The sequence below is a fragment of the Trachypithecus francoisi genome, unplaced genomic scaffold, assembly GCF_009764315.1.
Source record: "Trachypithecus francoisi isolate TF-2019V2 unplaced genomic scaffold, Tfra_2.0 Lachesis_group12, whole genome shotgun sequence".
NCBI lineage: Eukaryota > Metazoa > Chordata > Mammalia > Primates > Cercopithecidae > Trachypithecus > Trachypithecus francoisi.
This window is the reverse complement of record NW_022681457.1, coordinates 45452697-45472099: the sequence shown is the minus strand read 5'-3', so window position 1 is coordinate 45472099 and position 19403 is coordinate 45452697. Positions and strand designations below refer to the sequence as shown.

The following is a 19403-nucleotide window of genomic DNA, read 5'->3' as shown; positions in this document are numbered from 1 at the left end:
TAACAGGATAGTCAGAGATAGGTCACATTGCAGATCATGGTAAGAATTTTGGATTTACTTATCAGTGTGTGGAAAGCCATTGGAGATTGTTAAACAAGGAAGTAATGTGCTCTGATTTAAATTTTTAAAGGATAACTGATTTCTGTGTGGAGAATAGATGGTTGGTGGCAAGAGCCAAGACCAAGGAGAATGTTATTATAGTGGACATACTGAAGAAAAAGGATGGTTTGCAATAAGTTGGTTGTGATGCCAATGTTGAGAAGTTGCTGACTGACCTTATTGATGCTTTAACGGTGAGCTCAGTTCCAAGAATCACTGGACTGCTGCTTCAAAGATGTGCCAATTACTGAAATGAAGAAATCTGTCAAGAAAGCAAAGCAGAGACACATACCTCCAACTTCCTCCCCACCCACAGGTTGTATAGAAGAACAATACGTTTCATTTGAGGTCCAATTTAATATTTAGTTGAAGAGGTCATATATGCAGCAAGCTGAATGTTCAGGGGAGAGTTAGGCTAGAGATACAAATGTAGCCACTATTGTGATACTGGAAGTCTTGTGATTAGATAAGATTAGCTATGAGATGAGTGTAGATACAGAAGAAGAGAGGACAGGAGACTGTGTCCCAGGGTACTCTAACATTTAGAAGTAATGAAAAGGAAAAGGCAATGGAGAATGAAAGGAGGGTCAAATGAGGTAGGAGAAAAATCCAAGAGTGGGGTATGGAAAGGCCTAGTAAAGACACAGTTTCAAGAAAAAGAAAGTGGTCGCCTGTGCCACATTCTTCTGAGGGGTCAAGAAAATTTGTGATAGTATACTGACCATTGATTTAGCAATATGGATTCATTGGCAACCAATATAAGGCAATATATGAGTGGAGACAAAAGCCTGACTGGTACTTCTTTGAGAAAACACGAGGTTGAGAAACACTTAGTATAGTTAAATTAAAAAAAAATTTATTATTATTATTATTATTATACTTTAAGTTCTGGGATACATGCTCAGAATGTGCAGGTCTGTTACATAGGTATACACGTGCCATGATGGGTTGCTGCACCCATCAACCCGTCATCTACATTAGGTATCGTTAAATTTTTAAAGGGCTTTCTTTAAAGAGAATCAGGTGAATGGAGCAATAGCTGAATAAGATGCTCGATTAAGAGAATTTCTTATATTTTCTGTTGGCAGATACACATAATTTTATCAATATGAAAATGATTTGGAAAAGAGGGGAAATTAATGATGGAGAAGAAAGGAATAAAGACTCTAGGAATAAAGTCCTTGAATAGGTAGGTGGGGATAAAATGTAATATTATCATGTAGGGATTTGCCTTTCATCCACGATGGAAAGAAAAGTGCAGGAATGAAGACGCAAGTAGGTCAATAAAGTTAGTGGTGGGAGACAGAAGTTTTTTTCTGGTTGCTTCTTTGTTTTAAAATGGATTATTTTTAAAAAGCAGTTTTAGATTCACAACAATGTTGAGCAGAAAGTATAGAGATTTCCTATATATCCCCGCCCCCCAAACCTGCACAGACTTCCTCATTAGCAACATCACCCACCAGAGTGGTACATTTGTTACAACTGATAACCCTACATTGACACATCATTATCACCCAGAGTCCATAGTTTACATTAGGAATCACTCCTGGTGTTGTACCTTCTATGGGTTTGGATAAATGTATAAGGATAGGTATCATTACAGCTTTTTTTGGAGATGGAGTCTCGCTCTGTCGCCTAGGTTGGAGTACAGTGGCGCCATCTTGGCTCACTGCAACCTCTGCCTCCTGGGCTCAAGTGATTCTCATGCCTCAGCCTCCTGAGTAGCTGGGATTACAGGGGTGCACCACCGTGCCTGGATAATTTTTGTATTTTTAGTAGAGATGGGGTTTCACCATGTTGGCCAGGATGGTCTCGAAATCTTGACCTCAAATGATATGCCTTCTTGGCCTCCCAAAGTGCTGGCATTACAGGCGTGAACCACTGTGCCCGGCCAGCTCATTTCTTTTTAGCATTGAATTGAATATGCAAATGGCATGTTCAGGGGAGCATTTAGACTAGAGATCTAGAGTCCTCTTCCTCTTCATGACTTCTAAATATTAGAGTGTCCCGGGACTCAGTCTTCTGTCCTCTTTTCTTCTGTATCTACACTTATGTCATAGATAATCTTATCTAATCACAAGGTTTCCAGTATCACAATAGTAGCTACATTGTCTGGATGTTTATTTTTCCATTTACCTACTTAAGGACATCTTGATTGCTTTCAAGTTTTGACAATAATGAATGAAGCTGTAATAAATATCCATGCAGAGGTTTTTGTGTGGACAAAAGTTTTCAACTCATTTGGGTGACTAGTACAGAAATAAATTGCTGACTCGTTTGGTAAGAGTAGTCTTGTGACAGGGTGTAGTGGCTCACGCCTGTAATCCCAGCACTTTGGGAAGCTGAGGTGGGTGGATCACAAGGTCAGGAGATCGAGACCATCCTGGCTAACATGGTGAAACCCCATCTCTACTAAAAAAGTACAAAAAAAATTAGCCGGCTGTGGTGGCAGGCACCTGTAGTCCCAGTTACTTGAGAGGCTGAGGTGGGAGAATGACGTGAACTCAGGAGGCAGAGATTGCAGTGAGCTGAGATCACACCACTGCACTCCAGCCTGGGTGACAGAGCGAGACTCCATGTCAAAAATAAAATAAAATAAAATAAAATAAACATAATAAATAAATAAATAAATAAATAAGATTAGTTTTGTGAGAAACTGCCAATTGTCTTCCAAAGTCATTGTACCATTTTGCATTCCCACAAGCAATGAATGAGGGTTCTTATTGTTCCATATCCTTCTTGGCATTTGGTGGTGTTAGTGTTTTGGGTTTTAGCCACTCTAATAGGTGGCAGTGGTATCTCATTGTTTTTTGGTTTTTTTTTTTTTTGAGGCGGAGTCTCGCTCTGTCGCCCGGACTGGAGTGCAGTGGCCAGATCTCAGCTCACTGTAACCTCCGCCTCCCGGGTTTACGCCATTCTCCTGCCTCAGCCTCCCGAGTAGCTGGGACTACAGACGCCCACCACCTCACCCGGCTAGTTTTTGTATTTTTAGTAGAGACGGGGTTTCACCGTGTTAGCCAGGATGGTCTCGATCTCCTGACCTCGTGATCCGCCCGTCTCGGCCTCCAAAGTGCTGGGATTACAGGCTTGAGCCAACGCGCCCGGCCGTTTTTTTTTTTTTTTTTTTTTAAATTATAGTTTAAGTTCTAGGATACATGTGCACAATATGCAGGTTTGTTACATATGTATACATGTGCCATGTTGGTGTGCTGCACCCATTAACTTGTCATTTACATTAGGTATATCTCCTAATGTTGTTCCTCCCCCTCCTGCCTCCCCACAATAGGCCCCAGTGTGTGATGTTCCCCATCCTGTGTCCAAGTGTTCTCATTGTTCAATTCCCACCTATGAGTGAGAACATGCGGTGTTTGGTTTTCTGTTCTTGTGATAGTTTGTTGAGAATGATGGTTTCCAGCTGCATCCATGTCCCTACAAAGGACACGAACTCATCCTTTTTTATGGCTGCATAGTATTCCATGGTGTATATGTGCCACATTTTCTTAATCCAGTCTGTCACTGATGGACATTTGGGTTGATTCCAAGTCTTTGCTATTGTGGCAAAGAATATGAACAGACACTTCTCAACAGAAGATATTTATGCAGCCAACAGACACATGAAAAAATACTCATCGTCACTCGCCATCAGAGAAATGCAAATCAAAACCACAATGAGATACCATCTCACACCAGTTAGAATGGCAATCATTAAAAAATCAGGAAACAACAGATGCTGGAGAGAATGTAGAGAAATAGGAACACTTTTACACTGTTGGGACTGTAAACTAGTTCAACCATTGTGGAAAACAGTGTGGTGATTCCTCAAGGATCTAGAACTAGAAATACCATTTGACCCAGCCATCCCATTACTGGGTATATACCCAAAGGATTATAAATCATGCTGGTATCTCATTGTTTTAATTTGCAGGTTTCTGGTGCCGTATGATGTGGAGCAACTTTTCATATGCTTATTTGTCATCGGCATATCTTCTTTGGTGAGGTGTCTATTAAGGTCTGTTAAGGCCCATTTTAAAAATTGGATTGTTTTCTTACTGTTGAATTTTAAGTGTTCTTGGTGTATTTTGTATAACAATCCATGATTAGATATGTCCCTTACAAATAGTTTCTCCCAGACTATGGGTTATCATTCTCTTGATAGTGTCTTTCACAGAGCAGAAATTTTCAATTTTAATGAGGTCCAGCTTATCAATTCTTTCTTTCATGGATCATGCGTTTGGTGCTGTCTCTAAAAAGTCATCACCGAAGCTAAGGTAATCTAGATTTTGTTTTTCTATCTTATCTTCTAGGAGTTTTGTAGTCCTACATTTTACACTTAGGTTTGTGATCCATTTTGAGTTAGTTTTTGTGAAGAGCAGTGTCTAGATTCTTTTTTTTTTTTTTTTTTTGAGACGGAGTCTCGCTGTGTCGCCCAGGCTGGAGTGCAGTGGCGCGATCTCGGCTCACTGCAAGCTCCGCCTCCCGGGTTCCCGCCATTCTCCCGCCTCAGCCTCCGAGTAGCTGGGACTACAGGCGCCCGCCACTGCGCCCGGCTAGTTTTTTGTATTTTTTAGTAGAGACGGGGTTTCACCGTGTTAGCCAGGAGGGTCTCGATCTCCTGACCTCGTGATCCGCCCGCCTCGGCCTCCCAAAGTGCTGGGATTACAGGCTTGAGCCACCGCGCCCGGCCCTGATTCTTTTTATTTTTAAGCTATATTGTGTGAAGGGCAGTGTCTAAATTCTTTCTGTTTTTTGTATATAGATGTTCAGTTGTTCTAGCATCATTTGTTAAAAGACTATCTTTTCTTCTTTTTATTGCCTTTGTTCCTTTGTCAATGATCAATTGACTATAGTTTTGTTGGTCTATTTCTGGGATTTCTATTCCATTCCATAGGTCTGTTTGTTTATTCTTTTGCCAATACCACAGTGTCTCGATTATTGTAGGTTTATATTAAGTCTTGAAGTCAAATAGGGTCAATCCTCCAACTTTATTCTTCAATGTTATGTTGGCTATTTTGGATCTTTTGCCTCTCTATATACAATTTAGAATCAGTTTGTTGATACTCCCCCAAAAAACTTACCAAGACTTTAATTGGCATTGCATTGAATCTATAGATCAAATTGAAAAGAACTGGCATCTTGACAATATTTAGTCTTCCTATCCGTAAATATAACTTTTTTCCATTTATCTGGTTTTTCTTTGATCTCTTTCATCAGAGTTTTGTAGTTTTCATCTTATAAATCTTATATGTATTTTGTTAGGTTTCTACCTATTTCATTTTTGAGTGATAATTTAAATGGTATTGTGATTTTAAATTCAAATTCTACTTGTTTATTGCTGGTTTGTAAAAAAGCAATTTACTCTTGTATATTAATCTTATATCCTGACATCTTGCTATAATCACTTATTAGTTCTAGTTTTTTTGTTACTTTTTCTGGAATTTCTACATAAATGAGTATGTCACCTGTGAACAAATAAAGTTTTATTACTGCTTGCTTCTTTCTTAATCTATATGCATTTTGTTTCCTTTTCTTGTCTTATTAACTAGTACTTACAGTTCAATGTTGAAAAGCACTGATGAGAGGGTACACCCTTGCCTTGTTCTCTGTCTTGATGGGAAAGCTTTGAGTTTCTCTTTATTACATATGATATGAGCAGTAAGATTTGTTTTGTAGATATTTTTTATTCAGTTAAAAAATTTCCCTTCTATTCCTAGTTCAGTGAGAGTTATTATCAAGAGTGGGCATTGGATTTTGTCAAATTATCTTCTGCATCTATTAATACAATCTTGTTATTTTTTCTTTAGCCTCTTGATATGATGGATTAAATTAATTGATTTTCAAATGTTGAACCAGCCTTGCAGACATGGGATACATCCCATTTGTTCATGCTGTATAATTACTTTTATATATTGTTGTATTCGATTTGCTAGTATTTTACTGAGAATTTTGCATTTCTGTTCATAAGAGATACTGGTCTGTAGTTTTCTTGTAATGCGTTTGCATTGTTTTGGAATTAGGGTATTGTTAGCCTCACAGAATGAGTTAGGGAGTATTTCGTCTGCCTTCTGAAAGAGATTGCAGAGAATTGTATAATTTCTTCCTTAGGCTGGGTGCGGTGGCTCATGCCTGTAATCCCAGCACTTTGGGAGGTCGAGGCGGGTGGATCATCTGAGGTGAGGAGTTTGAGACCAGCCTGACCAACATGGTGTAACCCTGTCTCAACTAAAAATACAAAAATTAGCCGGGCGTGGTGGTGTGCACCTATAGTCACAGCTACTTGGGAGGCTGAGACAGGAGAATTGCTTCAACCCAGGAAGTGGAGGTTGCACTGAGCCAAGATCATGTCACTGCACTGCAGCCTGACAGAGCGAGACACCATCTAAAACAAACAAACAAAAACAAACAAACAAAAAAACAAAACCAAAAAACATTCTTCCTTAAGTGTTTGGTAGAATTTACCAGTGAATAGTACTTTCTGTTCTAAAAGATTATTAAATATTGATTTGATTTTTAAAATAGATATAAACCTATTCAGATTACCTATTTCTTCTTGAGTTTTGGCAGATTGTGTTTTTTAAGGCACTGGTTCATTTTTCTCGTTGCTGCTTGAACTGAGAAGCAAGATCAACAGCTGAGAGTGATAAGGGGGATAGAGGATGTCAGCATTTTGAGAATGAAAGTGAAGGAATGGATGAGTTGTCTCAGAAGTAGGGAAGTAAATTAATTAGAGCAATACAGTTGGATTGCTAAGCAGTGCTGAAGCTTTGAGTTTGTGAACATAAACATATGGTGATATTATTCTGCCTCTTCAGATACCTGGATGAAAGCATAGATTTGATGGTGAGTCCTATTTAACCAGGAATATAAATTTGGTAAGTAATTACAACAGAATAAAAGACGGTTGGAGGAGCTCAGGTATATATGAGAGAATAGATATAATGATGGTCCATTGAGTAAAATACAAATGAGTAAAGAAGTAAGTGAAAATATGATAGGATAACAAACAGAGACATGGTGATTTGGTCAATATTTTTAAGGTTCTGGTGGAGTCAAATAATTGCATAAACATAGTATTGACATTTTTGAGGAGAGGCAGTTATTACTGGTATGAACACGGAGTGGTGGGCCTGGTATAGGAAGAAGACAAGGTCACTGGAGATGAGGAGGTAAAGAAATTTCTAGGAATTGAATTTCCATTGATTTATGGTTACTGGGCAAAGATGACAAGGGAAGCAGCAGAGAGAAGTATAGTAGGCCAGATGCTAGTATTCATGGAAGGAGAAAGAGTGACAAGAAAATCAGCAGAAGATCATGACAAGACTGGCTCCAGAGGGATGGTAGATGACTGCAACATGGCACAGGAGTAGAGTCCAATGGCAAATGTTTCAATGGAACAGGATATTTTTAGGGATGTGGAAGAACAAAAGAAAATGCAATGGACAGAACACTCACTGGAAAACAATGAAAAGCAATGGAAAAAGCAATAAAAAATACTTTATTGGACCCAAAGAAATAGAAATCATTCTATTCTAAAAACACATCCAACACTACTCACAATAGTAAAGACATGGAATCAACCTAAATCCCCATCAGTGATAGACTGGATAAAGAAAATGTGGTATATATACACCATGGAATACTATGCAGCCATAAAAAATAATGAGATTTTTTTTTTTTTTTTTTTTTTTTTTGCAGGGACATGGATGAAGCTGGAAGCCATTATTCTTAGCAAACTAACACAGGAATGGAAAACCAAATACTACATGTTCTCACTTATAACTGGAAGCTAAATGATGAGAACACATGGACACATAGAGAGGAACAACACACACTGGGGCCTGCTGGAGGGTGGGAGGAGGGAGAGGATCAGGAAAAATAACTAGTAGGTACTAGGCTTAATACCTGGGTGATGAAATAATCTGTACAACAAACCCCCATGACACAAGTTTACCTATGTAAAAAACCTGCACATGTGCCCTTGAACTTAAAATAAAAGTTAAAATAATATAGTTCATTGGAAAAAGCAATTAAGAGCAAGAAGTATATATGGTCCTTTTAAATAGACTTAATGGTAAGTGGGGTGAAGTATAAAAAATAAATACCCCTTGGATGCCCTGCAGAGGTAATAATATCCTCAAGTGGTAGCTGATTTCAGTTAATGCAAAACGGTGAAGATGAAGGCAACATTCAAAGAAATGATTAAGTGGAATCTTTTCAGATAACATAGTAAGATATGGAAACCAAATAAAAATCCATGTCCAGAATAAAGAACTTTTAAGGCATTTAGCTGAGGGCAGTTAGAAAGTCCTGACTAATTAGCTTAATTTAAAAGTTATTGTCACAATATCACCTACAGAGACAGTATTTACTACAGAGAAGAAGTTTTTAGATGGACTCTAGCTACTTTTTAAGTCCTGTTGTTTTAGTTGCTGCTTGTGTGTGTGTGTGCATTGCAGGTAGTATGTTATGTAAGATAATTTTTTAGACAAGATTAGATACAAAGGTGTGCTTTTCATGTGCTGTAGAACAGGAGTCAATTCATGTGTGGGGCGTAAAAGCTAACTGCGAGAAAGTCAGTGTTGGACAAATGTCGGTGGGCTTCCTTTCTGAATAACTATTGTTAGTTTCCTGTTTCTAATCATAGGTTTTCATTTGGTGTTATAGTTTTCTATGCCATCTTTCTTGCCTTTTGGTACCTTTTAGACATGGTCAGTATTGGCCCTGGTGATAGACACATGGCTGTGTTTTACAGATAATAGAATCTTTGCTCATTTGTTGGTTATATAACATACCTTGCATGTTACCCCTTATTTTTTTATTGTGCTGAGCATGATTTCCAGCAAAATAGCCAGCAAATATGTTCACATTGAGGTATAAATTTTACTGAAAGTGAAATGTTAATATAACCCTAAAGGCTTGGACTTTCCTCAACCCTTCCTGGATGGGCAATTGCTTGAAATGTCCTTATATCCTATGGCTGTCATGTCATCTGCTCTTTATTATCCTACTCTTGCTGTTATGTAGGCATGTTGTCTCTGTTGCAATTCGGGCATGTCACTAAGATGACAAAAACAAGCAAACAAGCAAACAAATAAACAACAAGCAGCCACCTGTTTCCATCATTTGTTCTTGGGAGTGGTGATTAAGAGCATGTAGTTTCTGGCTGGGCATGGTGGCTCACACCTGTAATCCCAGAACTCTGGGAGGCCCAAGGAGGGCAGATCACTCGAGGTCAGGAGTTTGAGACCAGCCTGGCCAACATGGTGAAACCCCATCTCTACCAAAAAATACCAAAAAAAAAAAAAAAAAAAAAAATTAGCTTGACTTGACTTGGTGGTACACATCCATAGTCCCAGCTGCTCAGGAGGCTGAGGCATGAGAATCACTTGAACCCAGGAGGTGGAGGTTCCAGTGAGCCGAGATTGCACCACTGCACTTCTGCCAAGGTGACAGAGTGAGACTGTCTCAACAAAAAAACAAACAAAAAACAAAAACAAGAGCATACAGTTTCAAAAGCACACTGGATGGAAATGTCAGATAGTGTCAGAAAAACATATTTATTTTGTGAAGAAAGAGACTATTTATACTCTGTGGGGACGAGTTAATTATCCCCTGCCTCAGAGGAGATGTCATTCCATTCCAGATATTTTTGGTACGTCAGTATTGAAAAAGTGACTGAGCTAGTGGCACACTAAAGGTGGGGGCAATGAGCACCATCTGTCCTGGGTGCAGGGCCTGGAGAGAACTTGGAAAGAATAATAAAGCTTGCTAAAAGTAGGGTGGTTTTCATTATAACCATGTGCTGGCAATTCTAAACAAAGCTGGTAACAGAATAATTCTTCCTCAAAAACTTTTTGTTTGTCTAAGTTCTAAGCAATCATAATTGTAAATTTTAATAATATGTATGTAAGCTTCAAATTAGCACATTTTTATTATCCTCTAATGAGCATTGTTTTTTACATGGAAGTTAATTTGGAGAACTCCCAGTTATTCAGCTAGTTCCATAACACATATGGTCTTAACTACACATGTTTTAAGATGAAGTTTGTTAGAGATTAGAATGTTGAATTTTCTTTAGGCATTATTTGTGTCTCCAATCCCTATGGTACTACATATTCCTGTGTTTTAAGCAGTAGATTTGAAATAAACTGAGAAAATGTAATAATGGAGGATTGGAATCTGAGTTATTTCCATTCTATCATCTTATGTGACCAATTTGAGTTTTAAATCTGTGGTTAAAATTTGAAACATTAAATACAAAGTTTTTGGTTGGCGAATACAAATTTTAGTTCATATATGAAATATTTTATTAAGATAAAACATCTGTAAAATTTAATTATAAATTATCAGTTGTTTTAAAACCAAAGAACAAATCAAAACATAAAATGTGCATCAGTGGTAAAAATTAATAGTTACATAAATTATATCTTTTGCCGATGTTTCAGTTTCCCTAAACTTTACTTATTAGTTACTGGTTGTATATATTTATGATTTTCAATAAGAAAATTTGATCATATAGAGCAGGGAGTATTAAAAATGATCTTCTTCAGGTGTCACCTATGCTAGATTTGCTGCTAAAGCATTCCCATTACTAGAATAGGATGCACGGTTCCATCATTATGGGGGTATGCTCCCATGGAACATCCAGAATCAGGTTCTTAAAGCACTTCAAATTTTTGGTAGAGAGATGACCTGTAAGGGTAGAATACCTGTATTTGAAAAACGAGCATGGACATTCATTGGCAGCATAATTATTTTAGTTTGCTGGGAACATATTGCTGTTATTTTACATCTTCAGTACGCCCTCAAGGGCTGACGGTGAAAACAGAGACAAGATTTAGAATAATATAGATCTGTGTTTGATTCTCAGCCCTATCTCTTATTATCTGTGAAGCCTGAGCAACTCAACCTCTTTAAGCTCCAGTTTTTCCATCTACCAACATGTAAGAAAACTACCTGTATCTCAGAGGGTTGTGGTGAGAATTCAATGTTATGTAAGTGGGAATACTCAATCCATAGAATCTGCCCAGTGAATGTATTTTCTTTGTTCCTACCACTTTGACAAACTCAGTTTAGTTGTTATCTCACTCTTTTTCTTTTCTTCAACTTTTAAGTTCTAGGGTATATGTGCAGGATGTGCAGGTTTGTTATATAGGTAAATGTGTGCAATGATGGCTGCTGAACAGATCAACCCATCACCCAGGTGTTAAGCCCAGCATCCATTCACTGTTCTTCCTAATGCTCCCCCTTACCCCTGACAGGCCCAGTATGCATAGTCCCCTCCCTGTGTCCATGTGTTCTCTTTGTTCAGCTCCCAGTTATAAGTGAGGACATGCAGTGTTTGGTTTTCTATTCTTGTGTTATTTTCGCTGAGGAAAATGGCTTCCAGCTCCATCCATGTCCCTGTAAAGGGCATGATCTTGTTCCTTTTTATGGCTGCAGAGTATTTCATGGTGTATACGCATCACATTTTTTAATCCAGTCTATCATTAATGGGCATTTGGTTTGATTCCATGTCTTTGCTATTGTGAATAGTGTTTCCATGAACATATGTATGTGTGTATCTTTATAATAGGATGATTTAGATTCCTCTGGGGATATACCCAGCAACGGGATTACTGAGTCAAATGATATTTCTGCTTCTAGGTCTTTGAGAATGGCCACACTGTCTCCAATGGTTGAACTAATTTACACTCCCACCAACAGTGTAAAAGCGTTCCTTTATCTTTGCAATCTCACCAGCATCTGTTGTTTCTGGACTTTTTAATAATCACCATACTGATTGGCATGGGATGGTATCTCATCTGGCTTTGATTTGCATTTCTCTAATGATCAGTGATGTTGAGCTTTTTAAAATATGTTTATTGGCCACATGAATGTCTTCTTTTGAAAAGTGTCTGTTCATGTCTTTTGCACACTTTTTAATGGGCTTGTTTGTTTTTTCTTGTACATTTGTTTAAGTTCCTTGCAGACTCTGGACATTAGACCTTTGTCAGATGGATAGATTGCAAAATTTTTCTCTTATTCTGTAGGTTGTGGAAGAGCTGGTACTATTTCTACTGAAACTATTCCAAAAACCGAATAAGAGGGACTCCTCCCTAACTCGTTTTATGAGGCCAGCATCATACCCATACCAAAACCTGGCAGAGATACAGTAACAACAAAAAACCTTCAGGCCAATATCCCTGATGAACATCGATGCAAAATTCCTCAATAACATACTGGCAAACCAAATTCAGCAACACATCAAAAAGCTTATCTGCCGTGATCAAGTTAGCATCATTCCTGGGATGCAAGGTTGGTTGAACATACACAAATCAATGAATATAATTCATCACATAAACAGACCTAAAGACAAAAACTGCATGATTATTTCAATAGATGCAGAAAAGGTCTTAGATAAAATTCAACATCCCTTCATGTTAAAAACTCTCAATAAACTAGGTATGGAAGGAACATACCTCAAAATAATAAGAGCCACATATGAAAAACTCACAGCCAATATCATACGGAATGGGCAAAAGCTGGAAGCATTCCCCCTGAAAACTGGCACAGGACAAGGACGCCTTCTCTCATCACTCTTATTCAACATAGTATTGGAAGTTCTGACCAGAGCAATCAGGCAACAGAAAGAAAGCGTATTCAAATAGGGAGGAGGAAGTCAAATTATCTTTGTTTGTAGATGACACGATCCTATATCTAGAAAACCTCAATGTCTCAGCCAAAACCTTCTTAAGCTGATAAGCAACTTCAGCTAAGTCTCAGGCTAGAAAATCAATGTGCAAAAATCACTAGCATTCCTATACACCAACAACAGGCAATCAGAGAGCCAAATCATGAATGAACTCCCCTTCACAATTGCTACAAAAAGAATAAAATACCTAGGAATACAACTAACAAGGGAAGTGAAGGACCTCTTCAAGGAGAACTACAAACCACTGCCCAAGGAAATCAGAGAGGACACAAACAAATGGAAAAACATTCCATCTCATTCTTTATACAAGTTTTCATGAGATGGACACCGTCCTTGTATTTTATGCTGATTTTTTTAAGCACTAAGGAGGTCCACTGAACATTTGCTAACTGATTGTGATATATGACATTGGTTTCCCAAGGTCTTTGTTAAAGTTTCCAACTTACTTATTAACTGATTTAGAGAGGAAATAAATGAGAAGCATTAATTTTTACTTCATTAAAAATATCTCTATGTTCAATTATCAATGCATCTTTTATCCCCAAGACCAGAGGCCTGTGGAAGGCATGGAGAGTGTAGAGTGCAGGGGTAAATGGCAAGGGGGATTAAACAAAAGTTGATCCATTGTAACAATTTTATATCGCTTTCTTCCCAGGGAAGATTTGTACTGGTGGCCCTGAAGCAGAGAGCTCTGTATCCCATTACCAGCAATGAGTCATTCCGTCTCCCACAGATCCAAATAAAGTTTTACAGAATACCCCATGGCATGCCTTTCAAAATATATGAGCACCGTAAAATATATCATTTATTTTACCATATGAACTGACTCTGTCCCTTTTCCACCATTTGGGATAGCAATCTCACCATGTGTTTTTGGCTCTTAGGTTATCATCAGATATATTGGAGTTCTCTGAGCTTTTCCACTCTAAGTCCCCATGGTATTTTCAGGAGTTTTATAACTTGGTTGTAAAAATTCACTCTAAACTGAAACTTGGCAAACAATATATTAATCTGGGAAGTTAATTTCTTTTATAAAGTCCAGAATCTGTTTAGCCCCTCTTTTGAGTTCTCAGAGACCTTGGAAAAATAAAGTCAGCAATTAAAGTTTTTTTTGTGTCTTAAAAAAATGCAATTACATTTCTCCAAAATCCTTTCAACCCTATTTTTACAGGTGAATAGCTTATATTTTGGACTGAGTTCTGATATATTTTGAAACAGATTTTTTTTTCTTTTGGCACAGTGAAATAGAGTAATTAAGAAAGGAACTAGGCTGAGCTTACCCTGTTACATCACTGGAATAACAACATATCTTTAGAGAGTGGAGCCTGTCTGAATTTACAAAAAGGACTAAGACTTTAATATCATTGGACATTCACTAATCTACAAATACATCACTGAGAAGTAGTTAAAACACATGATATGCCCTCAATCTTAGAAGAATTACTAAGATGCTAAAACTTCTGTTTGCAGTTGATTTGTCGGACTTTGGGAATGACTTTGCCGTCATATAGTGCCAGCAAATGTAATTAGACTTACATATTCTTTTCAGGTACCAGAGAATTCTGTCTCCACCTCCTCCCGCTTACCAGGGCACAGCTCCAGGGATGAGTTATACAAATAGTTTGATTGACCAGATGCAATCTGCACAAATAACCTTCTCATTTCAGAGACAGGCCCAGCGATAAAAAGTTCAACAACAACAAATGACAAAATGAAGTAACATTTAAAATGGAACTTTGTGGTTTTACAACACTTTCAGGTATATTTTTACAAAAGGAATGCAAAAGAGAATTAAATCACGGTCTTTGGAGTTTCACAGCAGTGATGATTATTAGCTCTGTGGCCTTGGGTAAGCTATTTAATCGTCGCAAGTTTCATCTTGCTTTACCTTCAAAGTAGAGATAATAACAATACATACTTATTTAGGTGCTTATAAGGCTTAAAATGAGAAAATATTTGTAATGCAATTCATAGAATAACTAGAAAGCTATACTTAATAAATATTACTTTTTGGTATTATTAATGATGCTCAATTTTCTGGTTAATTTTATGAAGTAGATTTCATTATTATTACCATTTTACATATGAGAAAAATTTAGGTTCAAAATGGATTTTAACTTGTGTGAGATCACACGGTTAATAACTATGTTTAGCTTGGTCTCAAACCTAGGTTTCCTGACAGTAAGCCTAGTACTTTTTTCTTTTTTCTTTTTTTTCTTAGTACTTTTTTCTTATGGTAACCAGAATGTCAATTTGAGGAAGATTGTTTCTTTCTCAAAAAGTGGGATAAGTGGACATTTTATAGAGAACATAAACATTTTTATATTAAAACAGTTAGTTAAAAATTTTAATGTATAAGGATGATCATGTTTACTAGATGGACTTTTGGGGTCCTTGAAGGTTTCTTTTTTAAATTGAAGTATATTAACTTTGTACTAAAATTATCTGTATAGCAGCTGGGTTTTCCCAGTAGACTAGAAAGGCTTAGAATGAAACAGTCATAGCGGTTAAACAGCTTATTGATTTCTGTATCCATGGACTTCACTTGGTAGGTCCTATTCCTGCACACAATGATCATTATGGCTGCCATGTATACACATATGTATTTGAGTAGGGCAATACTTGAGGAAGAAGGAGAGTCAGGGAAGGCTTTTATATAAAGTGAATCTGTATTTATTTGAAACAAAGGAGAACTTAGGCTGTGTTCATCACATTAGTGCAGATGTGGTGAAGGCAGTGTTGCACCAAACTTCTTTCCAATAGTGAGCACTCATTCCCTCTGCTGCCCGTACTCATGGGTGAGTTCTTCTCCCTGCAATGGCTGTTAGCTGAAAGGACTTCCTTTGCCCAAGGTGTTTTCCTCTTCCTGGAAGTAGCCTACATCCAGTGATTGGCTGATCTGCGTCTCACAGGCCCTGCCCTGTCCCAGTTTGGATAACTCAGAAGTGCCATTCCAACTTCAGGGCTCCTGCATGGTTGGCTGAGATCCCTGTTATAAGAGCTTCACAGTTCAATTTCTCTCTCTGGGGTAGCCCAGCCAGTCTTACTTCGTTTACTTCCTTACAAGTGTTGTTCCACAGAGTGCTCCCAATAAACCTCCAGCATGAAGGTCTCCATCTGGGAGTTTTTTTTCCTGGTAATCCCAACCTAAAGTTGTAGATGGCCATCACAGAGCTAAGGGGACTTATCAGATGCTACAAGAAGGAGAAGCAGCTTTACTGTTATAGGAGAAGTGGGAGACAGAGTCAGATAAAAAGAAATGAGAAGGGGAATTGGAGTAAGCATTGAGTGTCACAGAGAGGCAGAAACAAACAAACAGACAAAGAAAACAACCCATCCTGGATAAACAGAGGGACGCTGAGCCTATGTAAACAAAATACCTTAGTATTTTATTATATGATGATCATAGCTGGGTGAGATATTATCAGTTATGTCTTTATATGATAACCAATATATTTCTGGTGTGGCAGCTTGGTGAACATAGAATCAGAGATCAGACAGCTATAGGCCCTAGAGAGGGCTTCAAAAGAAGCCCTAGCAAGGATGCCCAGAGTGTGACCAGTGTGAGCAGTGTGACCCTTACATGAGGCATGGCAATCAATAAATTCTTTGTAGCAGCAAGGGTCAAACAATGCCCACATCATACTGATGATCAAATACACAAGGAACAAGTATGAAGACTAGTCTTCATCCCACATAGGGCAGAGTTAGCATAAGTTAGGAAGGGACCAGAAAGAGCAAAAGGAGGTAACCCAGTCTTAGAATAATTAAGGTAATGAGGGACCAATAGAGGAGCTGAGGTACCATAAACGGATCAGGGATCCAATGCAAGGACTGGAGCATAAACAAGTCTACTGTTTGGTGAATTCAGCAAGGGTAATTAGTTCCTGGGTAAGACAGAACTGGCCTAGAGTGGTTTTAATTACAACTTATATGCTGATAACTCCTAAACATCCAGGCCCAATCACTTTTTAAAAAAATCTCTGCACTAATTTCTCTACTAGACATCTTTGTGTGACTACTGAACCAAAATTGCCGGGCGCGGTGGCTCAAGCCTGTAATCCCAGCACTTTGGGAGGCCGAGACGGGTGGATCACGAGGTCAGCAGATCGAGACCATCCTGGCTAACATGGTGAAACCCCGTCTCTACTAAAAAATACAAAAAACTAGCCGGGCGAGATGGCGGGCGCCTGTAGTCCCAGCTACTTGGGAGGCTGAGGCAGGAGAATGGCGTGAACCCGGGAGGCGGAGCTTGCAGTGAGCTGAGATCCGGCCACTGCACTCCAGCCTGGGCGGCAGAGCGAGACTCTGCCTCAAAAAAAAAAAAAAAAAAAAAAAAAAAATTTCCTATTAAACATGTACAAAACTCATTTTCTTCTTCAAACTTCACTCTCTAGTGCCTGCTCTTGGTTGATTGCATTACTATTCTCTGGTTATTCTATTTGTCTCTGTCAATATTATACAGAAAGGATAATATTGTGAAAAGGGTCTGGATGAGTGACTTCTGAATTCTAGTGTACAAGCAGTTAGATGTTGTAAAAGATGTGGATGTGCCTAGTTTGACTCCAGTTCATGCCCAAGCTTTCCAGTTTTGGTTTCTGGTCCCACAGCCACGACCCACTAACATCAGTCTCCACATCAGTATGGACTGTATGTCTGCCCCTCCTGGGTGAGCTGGCTTGATCCTTAAACCCTTGGGGTTGGGATGGGTGAAGGACTTGATCCAGCTGGTTGCTCTGTATTTTCAACCCTCTGTTTAAACAAATTCCATTAATTTGTTTTACTTTGGTATATTTGATCACACAAACTAAGAGGAAAGTGCTGGAGGAAAAATATGTTGGACTTCATTGAATCTCAACTACTCAAAATCATTTGATGATCTCTTTGAACAGCATTATATTCAACTCAGTAGAATCAAAGATGATGTGAATAGTGGATCACCTGGCAATTACATTTTAGCTTTCATACTGGATGAGAATCACCATTTGTCAGTGTTTCCTAGTTGGTTAAGATGCAGGGGAGTACTGATGGCAGGGAGGCTCCTTAGCCTGTCACTTTGCCAGAAAGAGTGTGAGCACAAGAGGAGCTAGAGTTCCCAGTGGGCTAAATTCGAGAGGTGCATCAAGGTTATCTTTTACGTATTCATTTACTTACTAAATGCATATCAAATTCTGTGTTGTTGGTGAAACTAGTCTTCCTATTTGGCATCTTTTCTCCTACATCTTTTTTCTCTCAAGTACTCACTGCTCTCATGTTTCTTTTACTGTAATCAAAACCTCCTCTCAGACTTTTTCACCTATAATAACTTTATAAGCACCTAAGTTATTACCTTTTTCTGGCAATCTTGCAGTTAAACATAGATCCAAATCTTGAGTGAAAAGAATGAAGTATGTATCAACCATTGGGTCAGGGAGAATTTAGGACATCTGTGCCTTCCCAGTCACCTTGAAATCACATTACCTAATTGATCTGTGCAGTAGGCTGGCCTTGGATCCTTGTGTGGAAGGAAATGGGAAAACCAGAAGTGAATTACTATAGAATGAAAGATGATTAGCAGACTAGCAAAGAGATCTCACTGAGTAGATGGCTGTATAAAGTAGTGTAGCATGGCCTTCAGTGTTTGACGGAGCAGACTTTGAAATTTCGTTTTGAAATCAGTTGTGAATGCCAGCTATGACATTCAGCATGGTGTAAGCCTTAATTATTTATTTGCACAATGAAAATAATAGTACATACCTTTAGAGTTGTGAAGACTCTGTGACTTACTCTATGCAAAGTACTGATAGGGCAGTGCTGGCATATCATCATTGTTCAATAAGTGTTTGGGATGATAGTGAAAAAGACAAGAAGGATGAAATGAAAGAGGAGGAGGAGGGGGAAGACTTGCACTGGACTGGCCTTTGAGGAGTTTAGATTTATATTGCTGAAGCAAGATTGGTTGCCACTGTGCACCTCCTTGTTTTGGCAGCTTCACACTGCTGAGTATGATTGCTCTTCTCCATCCCAATCTTCTGGTGTGGTTGCAGTGACCATGTCCTGGCTTCAAGGTTCTGCTTTTTTCCCCTTACTCTATCTACCTTGAAGCAGGGAACCTTTGTAGTTTAAGCATTCTTTTCATTTCCTGTTTTTTGATTTCTGCATTTTTTGTGAAGTCTTCACTAGAAAGACCTGAACTAAAGACTGGTTCCGTAACATCTTCTTGAATGTAATGTTTCTGTCATTCCTGCATTCAACAAGTATTTACTGAAAATCACTAAGTGCTGAAGATTCAGTGTTTAGCATTAACATGGAAGCCTTGTCTTAATGGAGCTTAAAATCAAAAGAAGGTTCACATGAAGAGATACTAAATGTAATTAGTCATTAGGAAAAGAAAATTACATGAGAAAGGTATACTATTACTTATCTAAAGTTCTGAGGCAACTGGAGCTCTCATAAATGGCTGGAGAGAATGCAGATAGCATAGCCACTTTGGAAAATAGCTTAGCAGTTTCTTCTAAAGTTAAACATACAATTGACATGTGATACATCTAGACCAATGTCAGGTATTTACCCAAGAAAAATGAACACTCAAATTTGCACAAAGCATATGAAAACAATTATAGTGGTTTTATTC

The 19403-nt window shown here is 38.3% G+C and overlaps 1 long non-coding RNA gene across 1 annotated transcript; it reads left to right on the top strand.

Moving 5' to 3' along the window:
* Positions 1-299: 299 nt before the first annotated feature.
* On the top strand, positions 300-15963 carry LOC117093845. Its single transcript, XR_004441272.1, has 4 exons — positions 300-415; positions 1188-1288; positions 6909-6968; positions 14340-15963. It is a non-coding gene; the product is annotated as an uncharacterized LOC117093845 (long non-coding RNA).
* The last annotated feature ends 3440 nt before the right edge of the window (positions 15964-19403 follow it).